Below are 14,316 nucleotides of genomic sequence, written 5' to 3'. Positions count from 1 at the left end.
CTTCCCTTCCAAATCTTCTTCAGTGGATAAAGTCGGTCTCAGAGGGATGCTACTTTTTTTTCAAAGAAGGGCCAGGAGATGAGGTGCCAGCTCTCGCTGGGTAACTGAATTTCCCTGAGTGCACATCTGCTGGCCTGTCTGTGCCACCTGCTTGGAAGGCACTGACCCCTGACAGAAGGCATGGGCAGCATCTACGTGAGCATGTAGTTTAGCCCAAGAGAAAATAAAGTGGGTTGGAGATCTGGTCATTCAGTTGCACATCATAAAAATATGTCCAATAACGATCACCTCCTAGACATGGCAAAAGAACGCTTTTTCAAACTCTGTTCAGCAGCATGTCTGCAGCATCCCAGGACCATGGACCCTCCACCAGACGCCCTCCCCGCTGGCCGAGGAGCAATGGATGCTTAGTGGCTTCTCACCAGGCCATGCGCGCAGATCCCAGGGAGCGAGCACGTCAGAAAAACTCAGCTTGAAGAGACTTGTGTGGACAGCTCTGGCTCCTGCAGCACTGACTTTGTTTTCTAATCAAGCTCCTGGGCTGAATTTATTCACTTTGTCCTGCTTATAAACTCATCATGTAGCTTTTAAGCGGAGGGAAATGTCCCCATTCATTGTGAGTTGATACGGAAAGTGATAAAAGAGCCAATTTGTCCTTTTCCCCACTGGATATAGATTTGAGCTAACAAAAAGTTACCACTGAAGTAGCTGGTCGTACATCAAAGAGTTTAGATCTAATGGGCCTTTGAAGAGATAGTGTAAACACGTGGGAATAAAGTTCTAAGGGAGCAATGTTGCTTTAGAACGCCACGGGGCTTTTATGACTATCAGCAGTGTTTAAATTTTAAATAGTTCTTCAATAAGTTCTTTCAACTTCTCCCTTTCTCTCCTCTCCCCACAATTAGACCGTAAGTAGGACTAGTCGGGATTGGACAAACCGTGGTTATTGTGGTCGGTGTGCAGTGTTGCCAGAGGAGGGGATAAGATGATGTATTTCACTTTCCCTGCCACACACTTGAGATCTGATGAACAGGACTCTTGTCTGTGCATTTGCAGCAAGATACCCCAGCACCCTTCTAAGACTCTGCTCATGGTGACAGATCAGTGGGGCACAATGATGTTTTCTGGATTCGTTTCAAATCTCCTCTTATGGGGACAAAGGTCAGTAATTAACCTTGGACACTGGACAACTAATTTCACATGGCAAGACTTCTCTTTCTCTCTCTGGCTCACCACTGGGGAGCCAGAATCTGATGTAGTGCCTGGCACATAGTAGGACTCAACAGATATTTATTTGATGAATAAAGGAACATTTTTAAAATGGAAGATTAAATAAAGGCCAACCCTCAAAATGAGGACAGCTAGAAAAAGCATACAACATATTAAAAATTCTCCAAGAGGACAGCAGAAAGCTAACAAGGTAGTGAAGAATTAGTGGGATAAGATAAAGGAAATTCAGCTAAAATTAAGAGATGCTTTTCGTCTAAGATCACTGAAGTAAACTAGAAACCAACAGGCCATTACAGCCTCTCCAGATCTAATTGTCTCAGTCATTTGAAATTAGATTGAGGTGATCCCAAACATAAATTGAATCAAATAGGACCTGAGTCATTTACAAACAATTGTAAATGTACAATGATTGGCACACTGTATAAAATAACCAGGCACGTTGAGATGGCAAGGCAACATGTACAAAAAGCAGTAGAAGATACAGGTAATAGAAACAGATTAACAGGGGATCCAGAAATGAGAGTTGTTGGACTTGCAAAAAACTATGATTATCATGTTCAAGGAGGTAGAAGCCATTGAGAATTTCTACAAAGAATCGGAAAACTATTAAAAGAAGAATCATTTGGAAATTACAGAAAAATGCATAAAAATTTTAGAACAAGTCAATGAATTTGACATAGGTTGGATGCAGAAAGAATAGTGAAGTAAGAGATAGATCAGATGTCAATGTCAATAGTTAATCATCAACTGACAAATTATGGGACAAACAGAATAGGGTGGAAGAGACACTGAGGGTGCTGAGAGGAGGACTAGCACATGTGTAACTGGAACCCAGAAGAGTGGAGAGAGAAAACTGGACCGAAGTAACGTTACATTGGTGGGAACTTTTCAAAGCTAATAAAATACAAAACTGACAGATCTAAGAAGCTTTACTAACCCAAATATAGTAAATTTTTCAAAATTACACACTAAGGTACTCTATAGTATAACTTCTGAAAACTAAAAGTGAAGGGAATTTTTTAAATTCTTAAAGTCAGAAAAAGAGGCAAGTTTCCTTCAAAAAAACCCAAGTTAACTGAAACTGACAACTCTCTTCTCAACAGTAGAAACAGAAGTCAGAAGACATTGAGATAAAAAGTGTTAACGAACTAACAGAAAATAACTGCCAAGCTAGAATTCTATACCCAGCAAAATAATAACCTGTAGTGATACTGATGCAGTAAAGGCATCTTCAAGCAAACGTAAACTGTGCGATCCCATCATCACCAAGCCAGCACTAAGGGAAGTTCTGAAGTTGTTCATCAAGTAGAAGAAGCCAGACTCAAAAGAGTATGAACTATGCTACGCTTGTATCTAATATTTTTAAAACGAAACTGTAATAGATACAGTTGTATATTTGTGTGCTTAAACTATAAAGAAAAGGAAGAAAGGGATTCTCATAAAAGATGGGAAAGCCATTTACTTCCTGCGAGTGGGGAGAAAGCGATTTGGTGGTGGGGCAGGAAGGGGCTTCTGCAGTGAAGCAATATTCCATTCTTTGGTCTGGATGGTGGTGTCCTGGGTGTGCATTTTGTGACCAATCATTAAGATGTATATTTTAAAATTTTACTCTTTTCTGTATGTGTCACATTCATAATAGCAAAAATGTTTTGAAAATGAAAGAGATGGAAAAACAACCTAGTATTTGACTTAAATATCCTTTTAGGCAAATAGCTCCGTCAAGAACAGGTCTTAGATGAGACCATTAAGTAAGTCAAGTGTGCATCACAAGAAGGCAGAGCAGAGCACAAGTATCTTAGGTCAGTTTCCATCATGTTTCCAGGACAAATTCAGGTTGTGGAATGTGCTGGAAGATGCTGATATGGAATCCTATTAGATCCTCTTGTAATGAGAGAGGGAGAGAGAGAGAGACTTTAAATTTATTTGAAAAGCAGTATATTTCTGTTTAAAAATATTAAAAAGGAAATACAGTTTATCAAATGAAAGGGATAAACACTTGTAATCCCACCATTTAGATAGGCACCTAACAACACGGTATATATTTATATCTCTATATTATGTCACGATATTTTATCTATGTCAGCATAATGCAAGGCATATAAGAGGTGTTCAGTAAATGCTATTATCCTCCTTACCTTCATCATAGGAAATTACTTTTATTATTCAGTTTGAAACATGTGATTCTGACCCAGTGCTATAACATAAAGGAAGAACAAGTTCTCTTTTTGTATTCTAAAACTTTGACATTATGGAATTGAATAGCTGCTGCTATTACAGCAGTGCTGTTTTGGTGAGGCACGCAATTATCATCATCTAACATTACTGAGCACCCACTGAGGAACAGACGTTGCACCAGATACAGTATGAACCATATTTAAAAGAAAGAGGCAATCACCGCAGCCTGCAGAAAAGGAATTATGATATAAAAAAGTAACTCGACTTTCCTTGGGAAATATTTAATTACATGTGGACATATTTGCATGTTTTCTTTGTGGTGTACTTATTGAAGAGCAAGGAGAGATATATTAAAGTATCACAGGCTGGAGGGAAAGTAAGAAATCTAGTTGTTTCCAGTTTAGGGAAAAATACAAAGGAGCAAATACTATTCGCTATTCTTTACCTACCCACCTCTCTCTGGGTCATCTCCTGTAATCTTACAACAATGATAGAAACCTCAATTTTGTTGGTTCCCATATTTATATCTTGTGAGATAGCAGTTTTTTTTTTAACTACTAACACTTCTTTCTAACCAGCCACTGGTCACATCTGTCTGGGTCTCGCACAGGAACTTCAGAAGCCTCTGGGAAAACCCAAACTCATCATCCACCCTCCCCCTCCAAAACGTTTCTCTTCTAATTTCCTACCTGGGATTGCAACATCACCAGTCTTTTTAGCTTGAGTCCTCTGAGAAAACTTTGACAATCCCTTTTCTCAGCCCACATCTTATGAATCATCAAGCCTTGTAGTTTATGACCCTGAAGTATGTTGATTCCATGTCACCTCCCCACTTCTTTACCCATTGACTCAGCCTCTTCCACCCTGGCTATTGTAAGAGCCTCCTAAATGGTCTCATGTTCATTTAGTCTTTCCTCTGCAATGGCCACGGCATTATTCTTTTAGACACACTGATCGTATCATGTCATATCCAAGATCAAAGACCTTTATGATCCCCCAGTGCCTCCAGGACAATGTCAAATTCCCTAAGCAAGACAGCCAAGCCATCTCCTTACCTGCCCCAGTCCAGACTAAACACCAGCTGCTCCCTTGTTTGTTGCAAGTTTCTGTAACCAGGGGTCCTTATAACCCCCTTTCATACTGTTTAATTTCATGTCTCCCTGTCTTTATTTATGGTGTCCCCATTTGCGTGAAATATACCCCTTTTTCATTTCAGTTATAGCAAACTTCTGTCTGTTCTCTAAGATATAACACACATTTGACCTGTGGTTTCCGTCCATTCCTGCAAAATTTATCATGTCTTCCTGTTACAGTCCTGAGTAGAACCTAGTCTGCTTAGTCACCCTCATTTCTCATTCTCCCTGCACAGAGCTCATTCATCCTTTCAATAAGTCATTGAGTATTGATTGATTGTGTTTGCTATGGCAGGCACTGTTCCAGGCACTAGGGGCACAAGCTAAAAGATCAGTTGAGTCTGATCCCTTTGGAGCTTACGTCCTATTGGTGGGAAGCAGAACTGAAATAAATACACAAGATCATTTCAGAAAGTTGTTGTTTGGAAGAAAGTAAAACAAAGTAGTGGGATAGAAATGACTAGATGGGGTCTATTTAGATGGTGTTGCTTGGGACGTCCTCTCTAATGAGACGACATGTGATAGCATGCCTGAATTATGAGAGGTAACCAGGCATGTGAAGAAGCAATAAAGTTTGTGCCAGGGAAAGGAAGAGAATTTGAAAACACCTGAGTTAAGGGTTACTTAATGGTGTTGTTTACAAGAATTCTTTCTAGAAGACCAGTTCACCTGGGGTATGAATAGCAAAGACACCAGGGCTGTATCACATAGTCTTTACGTTATAACTCTTCTTATAAAAGTCCTACTGGCTGCCCTAAGGGCTACAATATACACCTTTGATTAATTAGTCTACCTTCTAATAATATTGAATTGCTTCACACATTATGTAAGAAACTTATAACTACATAATATTTGTTATACATTTTACTTGTATGTATGCTATAAACCTATGATAAATTGATACTCTTTTTATTTTTGGTAGTCAATTATCTTTTAAAGTGATTAAAAATAGTATTTCATATTTACTTTCATTTTAACGATTTCTGGAGTTCTTCATTCCTTTCTGTAGAGCCAAGTATCTGTGCCATATTCCTTTCATCTGAAGAACTTCCTGTAACACATATTTTACTGCAAGATAGCTGGTAATAAATTTTCTAAGTTTTGTTTGTTTGTTTGTTCATTTGGAAGAAAAAGGGTTTTTTTCTTTCATTACAAAAAGATATCTATAATTGGTATAGAATTCTGGGTTGACAGTTTTTTCCAACTCTTTAAAGATTTCATTCTATTATTTTCCAGCTTGCATAGTTTCTTAAGAGAAGTCGTCTGAATTCTTTTTTTTTTTTTTTTTTATTCTCTATATAATGTGCTTTTTTTCTTTGGATTCAGTCAAGATTTTCTTTGTTTCTTTGCTTTTTCAAAAGTTTGAGTATGATATGTCCAGGGCTTCCTTTTTTGTGATTTTTTTTTTATGAGCTTCTTGAATCTGTAGTTTTATGTATTTCATTACGTTTTTGAAAATCACAGGCATTATCTCTTCAAGTACTTCTTTGATCTTGCCCATCAGCTCTGAGGTGTTCTGTACTTTTCTTTTCCTACTCTTTTTTCTCTTTGTGTTTCAGTTTAGGCAGTTTCTCTTGATCTGTCTTCAAATTTACTCATTTTCCCCTTCATGTGTTTTGAGTCTGCTTATCTGAGAAACTCTTCATCTCTTTTACCATGATTTTTATTTACATTTATACCCTCCCTGCTGAAATTACCCATCTGTCCCTGCACACTGTCCTCTTTTACCTTTAAAGCCTTTGACTTATCAGTCATGGTTATTTTAAGTCACCTTTATGATATTTACAACATCTGAGTCATTCCTGAGCCTATTTCAGTTGATTGTTTTGTCTCTTGGCAGTCTTTTTATCTCATAACTTTTGGTTTATACTCATGTTTGGACACAGCAAGACCCTTCTCCTGCTGGGCTGTTCATGTTGAGGCACTGAACCAGTCCAGCCAGGAGTTGAGCTTGTCTGGGGCTTTGTTATTACTATGGTTACTGGCTTCACATTCTTTGAGCATTACCTTGTGCTTCAGGTGGGGACTGGTTTGCCAGAGGGCTTTTCTTAGTACTACTGCTCTACCTGCAACTTTAGGACCTCCCCTGGGTGCCTGTGCCTTGGAAACTGTCCCCTCCATTCATTTCCCCCTGCCCCGTCTTGCATTGCTATTGCTTATTCCTCTGTGCTTGCTAGCCTGGGGGTGGAGGGTATTGCTCTGCTGTTCTGATTCAGCAACAGTCTTAGAAAGGCAGAAACCTGGGTTTGGAGGTTGGGACTTTCTCAGAGACCCTGCCCCTCTCTTAGGATCAGGAGACCTGTTACGTATGATCTGCGCCTGGGATGGATTCCTGAGGCTTCCCCAGGGACAAAGTCTTCTTTTTCTTCCTTCTAGCCACAAATCTACATCCGTACTCAAGAGACACCAGGGTCTGCTACCCTTCCCCCAATATCTTAAGATCTTTATTCTTTAGGGGAGGAGAGTTCAGACAGGGCTTTGTGCCATCCCATGGTGTTGACTTCACCTCTACAGACCTGCACCACTGAGGGAGGATCCCACCCTCAACTTTCTCCTGAGTTCCTGGTGGAGGTCAGTGGAAAAGAGTCTGCTAGTGGGAGTATGCCCCTGTGTCTGCAGCCACTGGGGGCTCTGAACCCTTAGACTCTTCCACACTCAGTCTTTAGCAATTCACTAAACGTTTTGGACTCAGTTCTATGTGCCTGCTTGCGTGGCAACCCCTCTGACTCCTGGTAAGCCAGGATTCGTGTTCCACCTCCCCTGGATTTGCCTTTTCATCCCCTGGAATTCAGGCCAGTTGGTGCCCTGCAATCTCAGTTCTCTGAGGGATTTAAGAAGAGTTATGACTTTGTAGACAATGTGCAAACAAATGGGTGTGGCTGTGTTCCAATAAAACTTTATTCACAAAAATGTTAGGCCAGATCTGGTCCACAGGCTGCAGTTTTCAGGTCCCTGCTCTGTAGGATTACTGCCCACCTCCTTTAGGTTCTATCTCAGAGACCCCATATTTGTCTTTATGTATCTTGTGGCTTCTGTTTTAGCCCAGACGTTCCAAGTAGCCATCTGAAATTTTGTAAAAATGAGTTCAGATGGACAGAAACCTAATTTCACTATTAAAATGCAGTTTGTTGAGTTCTGACTACGTGCCAGGTCCTGAGTGGCCCGGTTTGTGTGCATTCTCTCACTTGATCTCCTGGGAACCTTGCGTGTGAGCATCATTCATCATATTTGGCAGTGAAAACTGGTCTCTGGGTTACTGTGGTTAGTCATGGTGCTTACAGGGAGTGGGCTATGGATGGCACAGTGGTTCCCTTATATTTCTGTCCCCCACAGCTTGCTTGTTCCTCAGCTCATGCTAAATGAGTCTTTCCCAAATCCAACGGAGGTGGACATTTATGTGTTGACATAAATGACACAGTGCTCTGTCATTCAAAACTGATCCACTTCTGGACCTGCCAACCCTGGGGCCAGTGACTTTCCACCCCTGCTGCTCCGTTAGACTAGGGACCACTCAGCAGAGTCCACTCCTGGAAAGGAAAGTGCAGCACTCTGTGAGGACCTTGGCCTGAGGAGTCCATCCAAGGACAGGCTCTTATATCTATACAGAAGATAATGAAGTGGAACACACCTGCCCAAGCAGCTTTGGGGTTAAGCCAAATAGTTACTAGATCTCCTGTTGATCCAGTTGCCAATGCTAGAGCTGATTGTATCATGTAGATAAGAAATTAGAAAAATAGCCTTATTTGTCTCTGAAAGGAGATGCACAAGCTAATTCGAAAACTGTCATCAAATTTCTGAATAGTGTCATGTGGAAATGAGTGCATTTGTTCCATGTAATTGCTGGATTGAAGAAGCGTGCAAGTGAGGAGAAGTTACCATAGTCACCTTTCATCATCATTCATTTCAAGTTAATAGAGCGAATTGAGCATTAGCTGGCTGCGTGGTGAAGTTAACGGTTGCCAATATTCTAGGAAATTCAGGTTGACTACTTGTATTAGTCAGGGTTCTCTAGAGGAACAGAACCAATAGGAGATAGATAGATAGATAGATAGACAGACAGACAGACAGACAGGCAGAAGAGGTAGATATGAGGATACGTATTTTTATAAGAATGGCTCACATAATTATGGAGGCTGAGAAGTCCCACAGTTTGCCATCTGCAAGCTGGAGAACCAGAAAGGCTGATGGTGTAATTCAGTCCAAGTCCAAAGGCCCATGAGCTAGGTTGGGGGGTGGGGGGGAGAGGCAGGCAATGGTGTAAGTATTGGTCCAAGTCCAAAAGTCCGAGAACCAGGGGTTCTGATGCTCAAGGGCAGGAGAAGTGGGTATCTCAGCTCAAGCCAAGAGAGCAAATTTGTTCTTTGACTTTTTGTTCTATTCAGGCCCTCAGAGGATTGGATGGTGCCCACCTGCACTGGTGAGCGCCATCTTCTTTAACTGGTCTACTGATTCAGATGCTCATCTCCTCTGGAGACACCCTCACAGACATACCCAGAATTAGTGTTTTACCAGCTCCCTGGGCATCCCTCCGCCCAGTCAAGTTGACACATAAAATTAACCATCCCACTGCCCATCCAGGACATTCTAGACAACACTGTAGTGATGTGTGGAGAGCAGGTCTAGGCTCCTTTAAGTTGCCTTCCTGATACAAGGCTGTAGTGTGCTGTTAGGACTGGGATTTCATGCAGAGAAACAGCCCCCACTCAGAAGTGCCAGTTGAGGAGGACAGCTGGCAGAAGGGCCACCTGCCCAATCCACAGCTGCCCAGACCTTCCTGCCCCTGGTACCTGCCTCCCTCCAGTGACCTCCGGAATTCTTATTTACATCGACACAGTGTTCCTTATTGTTTTGTACGAAGCGCGGAGTGTCCCAAGAGACAGCTGGGACAAGCTGTCCCACCTGTACAAACAACATGTTTGCTTTCCAAGTCCACTGTGGCACTGTCCTGGCCCTGGGTGGATGCATCATGTTTGAAGACATTGGGTTTGTAAACATGGAACCATCCACACGGTGAGGCGGGAGTCTGAGTAATTAGCAACGATCAAAGTTGCCTTGTCTAGAAATTGGAAGAGGAACTGGAGGAAAGCCTCTAGCTCGTGAAAGGTTTGGTTTGCTGACCAGATGCTGGTTGGGAAAGGAGCCTTGCGAGAGGAGACAATCTGGCTCAGGGTGGATGGAAGGGCAAGAGCTTGTGGTTCACTTTTGTGCCTCCAAGAGCAATATTATCCCATCAACGCTGCTCAGAAGGACAGCAGGAGTTGGGCAGAGAAAATGGCTTTCCACTGACTGGAGCTATTGAGAAATCAATTTCTGTGCTATACATAGGTCCCTGGGGATTTTGTTCCAGCCTCCCAACCCAGCCAGTCTTTACAAGGGCTTCTCCCACCACTGGAGGAGCAGCAAAACCTTAACCTGCTTTTGGACCCTACTTGGAAGGCAGGCTGACAAACAGCTCTGTTGAATAAAGAGTGCTCCACAGGATAAGGGTGCATGTCTGGGAACCCTAGAAGCCACTCTTACCTCTTCTAAATTAGATCTGTGGGATCACGAGCTTTCTGCTGGGTTGGAATTGGTCCTTAAGCAGCTCTGAAAACATGCCTCCTTCTCTTTCTGTCCTAAATTGTAAACAGGATTTGAAAAGGTACATTAACCAGAAGAGTAAAAACATTCTCAAACAGCTGTCATGTGAGGGATGAATTCATAAAATTTTGAGGGCCATTGAAGAAATATTTATTACATATGGACCTGTGTTGCTCTTGGGATTTTCTGAAACAGTTTTCATTTCAACCATTCTGTCTCATTGACCATGTAAGTAAACTTATACATACAAGGGCGTATTTCCTGATGCTGATTTCTGGAATACAATCCCTGCCAGTTTAAGGGATATGGAGACTTGAATCCAGGTTCTGGTCCTCAAAAGTGTCCTGTCTGGTTGGAGAAGTGCGTGTCAGACATCAGTATGAGGGGCCTTTATCAGGGCCATGGGAGTGACACAGGAAACGGACCGCAGGCAGAGCCCTCGCCTACTCGTTTCTGATGCTTTGTCTGCGCTGGGGCGCATCTCATCTCAGGGGGCAAGAACACACAGCTTAGCTTGTGACAGTTCACTGAAGGCCAATTTGGGCTTTGCCCACAGAACATCACCAGTGTGGACCAGCTTAGATTCCTCTTGTTTTACTGGTGCCATATTGGCATGTTACCCTCTTCTTTTATACTCTGTGGCTGAGCAAGGTGGGAGTTTGTCCCAAACATTGCAGCTGGAAGGCTTATTTGCTCCCTGGAGAACGGTCGTAAAATAAACCCTCATCTCCTGTCTCCAGCCAGTGTAATTCGGGTAGCATGGCTGCCACCTGCACTTGGGGGTGACATACACGTTAATCCCTTTATCCACTTTCACCGAGGGCTGTGTTCACACTCGAAGTACATGTCCCTACACTATTGCTTGTTGCTTGATAAGGGCCGTGCCATTTTATTCTGCTGCTCAGGAGGGCTGTCTAAAGCCATTTCCTCTGGGGTGGAGTCGCCCACTCCCAGATGTACAACAATGTAGGTCCCTCCAAGTCGTTTCCTCTCCATCTTCAACTGTTTATCGTTTTGCTGCACCTTGATGATAGTCACTGAAATGCACAAACCAGCCTTGATGCCTCAGCTGCACAGAGCAGCCAGTCCTCCTTCATCCACATAAATGACAACAACAATCAAGGAATAACTTGGATTTCTCAACGTCCTGGGACCACAACTTTTCCTATAATTTCAGACCGATTTCATTCACCGTTGGTGAAGTGATCTTCCCTGTCGACAACTCAAACTTCTTCTACTTGAACCTCTGTGACTATGGAGAACATTGCCCAGAATTACAAGTTCCTGGAGAGCAAAGGCACCTTCTAAATAAAAACGCTCATGGCTTCCACTTACTGTACAGATGCCAGTAACTGCCCTGTACCTTCGTTTCCTCTTGCAGGCTTCATTGTAGCCTGATGAGGTGGGTTTATTATTACACTCAACCCGAAGATCAGAGAACTGAACGTTGAGGGGGGTTAAATCATACACCTTGTCACTCTCAGTTAGTAAGAGACAGAGCTGGGATCAAAGCCCAGAACTATCTGACTTACACCCCATCCTTTTTATCACGATACAAAATAGTGTCCCATAAGTTTCCCCAGGATAACCTCAGGCCTGATGCTCAAATACTCCTTACAATATTCCTGTCAAAGGGTCATCATGCCTCTACTGAAACAATTGTAATGGTGGGAAATTCGTTATTTCCTCAAGCTCTCATCGCTTCATGAGTAAAGTTTTCATCACTCTCCCATTGTGTTTCTTGGACCACTACAGATTCTTTGGGATATTAATATAGGTTCCTATAAAAACATCTATTAAGGACTCAAATATATTTGAACAATACCAAATTAAACAAAGTTAGATGAACATGCAGGACTTCTCAGAGCCTTTAACATGCCAATGTGGGTTGTGAATCTTCAAGAAGGAGATATATGTTCAGAATTTGCCAAGAGTGTTTCACTTGGACTGTTTGTTTCTGAGGCAACTTACAGAACTAGAGGAGGTTACGCTTTGAAAAATTGCTGCTGCAGAAAAACAAAATACGTAGTAGTTGGTTTTCATTATTAATAGTAGTAGGTTTCTGTAAATTCCCTGCAAACACTGAAGTAGTGAATACCGAACTATTGCTACTAGGGGATTATATATAGATAGAATATTCTACCTCTCTATGTTATATTATCATCTTAAATCTTAAAAACAATTCATCCTGGTACATTCTGTTTTCTTTATTTGTAAAAGAGGAACAAATTTCAGAAGTCTTAAGTGACTTGCCTGAGGCTGCCCCACTAACAGGTGCCAGAATCGGGATTCAAATCCCGACCAGCTGGTCCCAGAGCTGGAGCCTCCTGAACTTGTCCACACCGCCCCCTCCGGTCTCCATCCTCTGGTCGGCTCTCTGAGGGTCTCCTTTTGCTGCATCTCAGCTATGAACATGCCCTCTGATGACTCACATTTTTCACTGCCCTGCACGTGTGTGCAGATGACTGTCGAGATGCTGTGAGTGTTGATTTGGGGGATTACAAATGAAATGTAATGAGTAAGCAAACTCACCAATAGAGAATGCATGAATAATGAGCATCGACTGTAACTCACTGCCCTGTCTTCAAGCAGCTTCATTATTGGGCAAAACACTATGTATGTGCACATACCCATCTCCAACTGAATTTGCTCCAGTCACGAGAGAAAAAGTATCACATGAAGAAACTGGTCCCATTTAGTTCAGTGAGAAATATTTTGTGTTAAGGCCTCCAAAAGTCACACTCATTTTTCACATAGATTTTTTTAAGTATGTAAAAGAAACGCATAGTATGACTAAAGAAAACATTGGAGTGCATATCTTATTAAAACAGCAATTATTTATGAAAAGCAATTATAATTACTTGGTTTGGTGAAAATAAAAGTTTATGCAACCCAAAATTATTCGGAGGAAAATTACTGGATTCCTCATCTCTCTCTTCCTCGCCTCTTGAACAGTTGACTGTGAGTCTTCTGACTGTGGAGGTCCATTGAAGTCTTGCTGTTTGGGGTCCCCTCTCACTGGCCCCCACAAGGGCAAGGACCACCTGCGGAATTCTGCTGTGGCCTGGCCTTGCCTTCTCACACGCCCTTCTCTCAAAGCGGTGACTTGATCCACACACTTGCTATTTTCCAGGAATGTCTGGGGAGTGAAGAGGAAAAGAGAAAGGTGAATCTACGTCCCTATGAAAGAAAGGGAGAAGGAAAGAAGTGAAGTTGGACACTCCTCTGATGACTTTGCCTGGCACCTAAGTGGGACACCACCTAGGAGTGGCTCTCCAGCGTGGTGATGGTTTAGAGAGGGCTTGGCTCGGGGGATTAATTGTGCTAGAGTGCTATGGATTTGGGCTAGACCACCTGAAATGCTTCCTTAGGGCAGGACTCTTCAAACCCAGATTGAGAAGGAAGTGCCCTACGGGCTACTCAACGTGTGGTCCGAGGACCACAGTGTCAGCGTCGCCTGCCAGCTTGTGAGAAACACACAGTCCCAGGCTGCACCCAGGCTGCTGGCTTGGATTCCATGTTGTACCAAGGTCCCCATGTGATTTTGTGGAACAGTTAACGACCAGGAAGCATCTGCTGGGGGTGATGCTGAGAGCAAAACTCTCTGCCTCCCAGGTGGGCTGTTCAGTGCACATTGGCGATCAGAGTGACTTCTTCTGCATCAATACAAAGAGCCAGTTGTTGATAGCAAAAATCAACATTAATTCTTCTAAGGTGGTATTATAGGAAAAAACTGTATTAATGAAGCTGTTCCTTTATCAAGGGACATCCATAGGTGTTGGCACACAGGCACCCCGTCTCCTTTCCTCCTGGGGTGTCCACTGCTGGTGGTGCACGTGGGCTCACTCTCAAACACCACTGCACAGAAGAGCCTTGAAAAATGAAGATGTCTGGGCCCTACACAAGAGCAACGCAGTTGGAATCTCCTAGAGTGGGGCCCAAGCACTGGTGTGTTTTTAAAATTCCCCCAAGTGATGCCAAGGTACACACAGAACTGAGAACCCCTGGTCAGGATTTGGATTCAGGAGAAAGAGGCTGACTTTCCTAAAACCCTCAAATGGACCAAGGTCTTTTACAATTGTGTGGTTTTCATCAGAGTCCTAGATATGATCGGCAGTTAGAAAACAGCTGAGCCTTTAGAAGTCTCTCTCCTTTATACATATATAAATATACACACATATATATATATATAAAACAG

Source organism: Balaenoptera borealis (assembly GCF_965194805.1).
Source record: "Balaenoptera borealis genome assembly, chromosome: 16".
NCBI classification, from domain to species: Eukaryota; Metazoa; Chordata; class Mammalia; order Artiodactyla; family Balaenopteridae; genus Balaenoptera; species Balaenoptera borealis.
Note: the sequence above shows the minus strand (reverse complement) of the source record.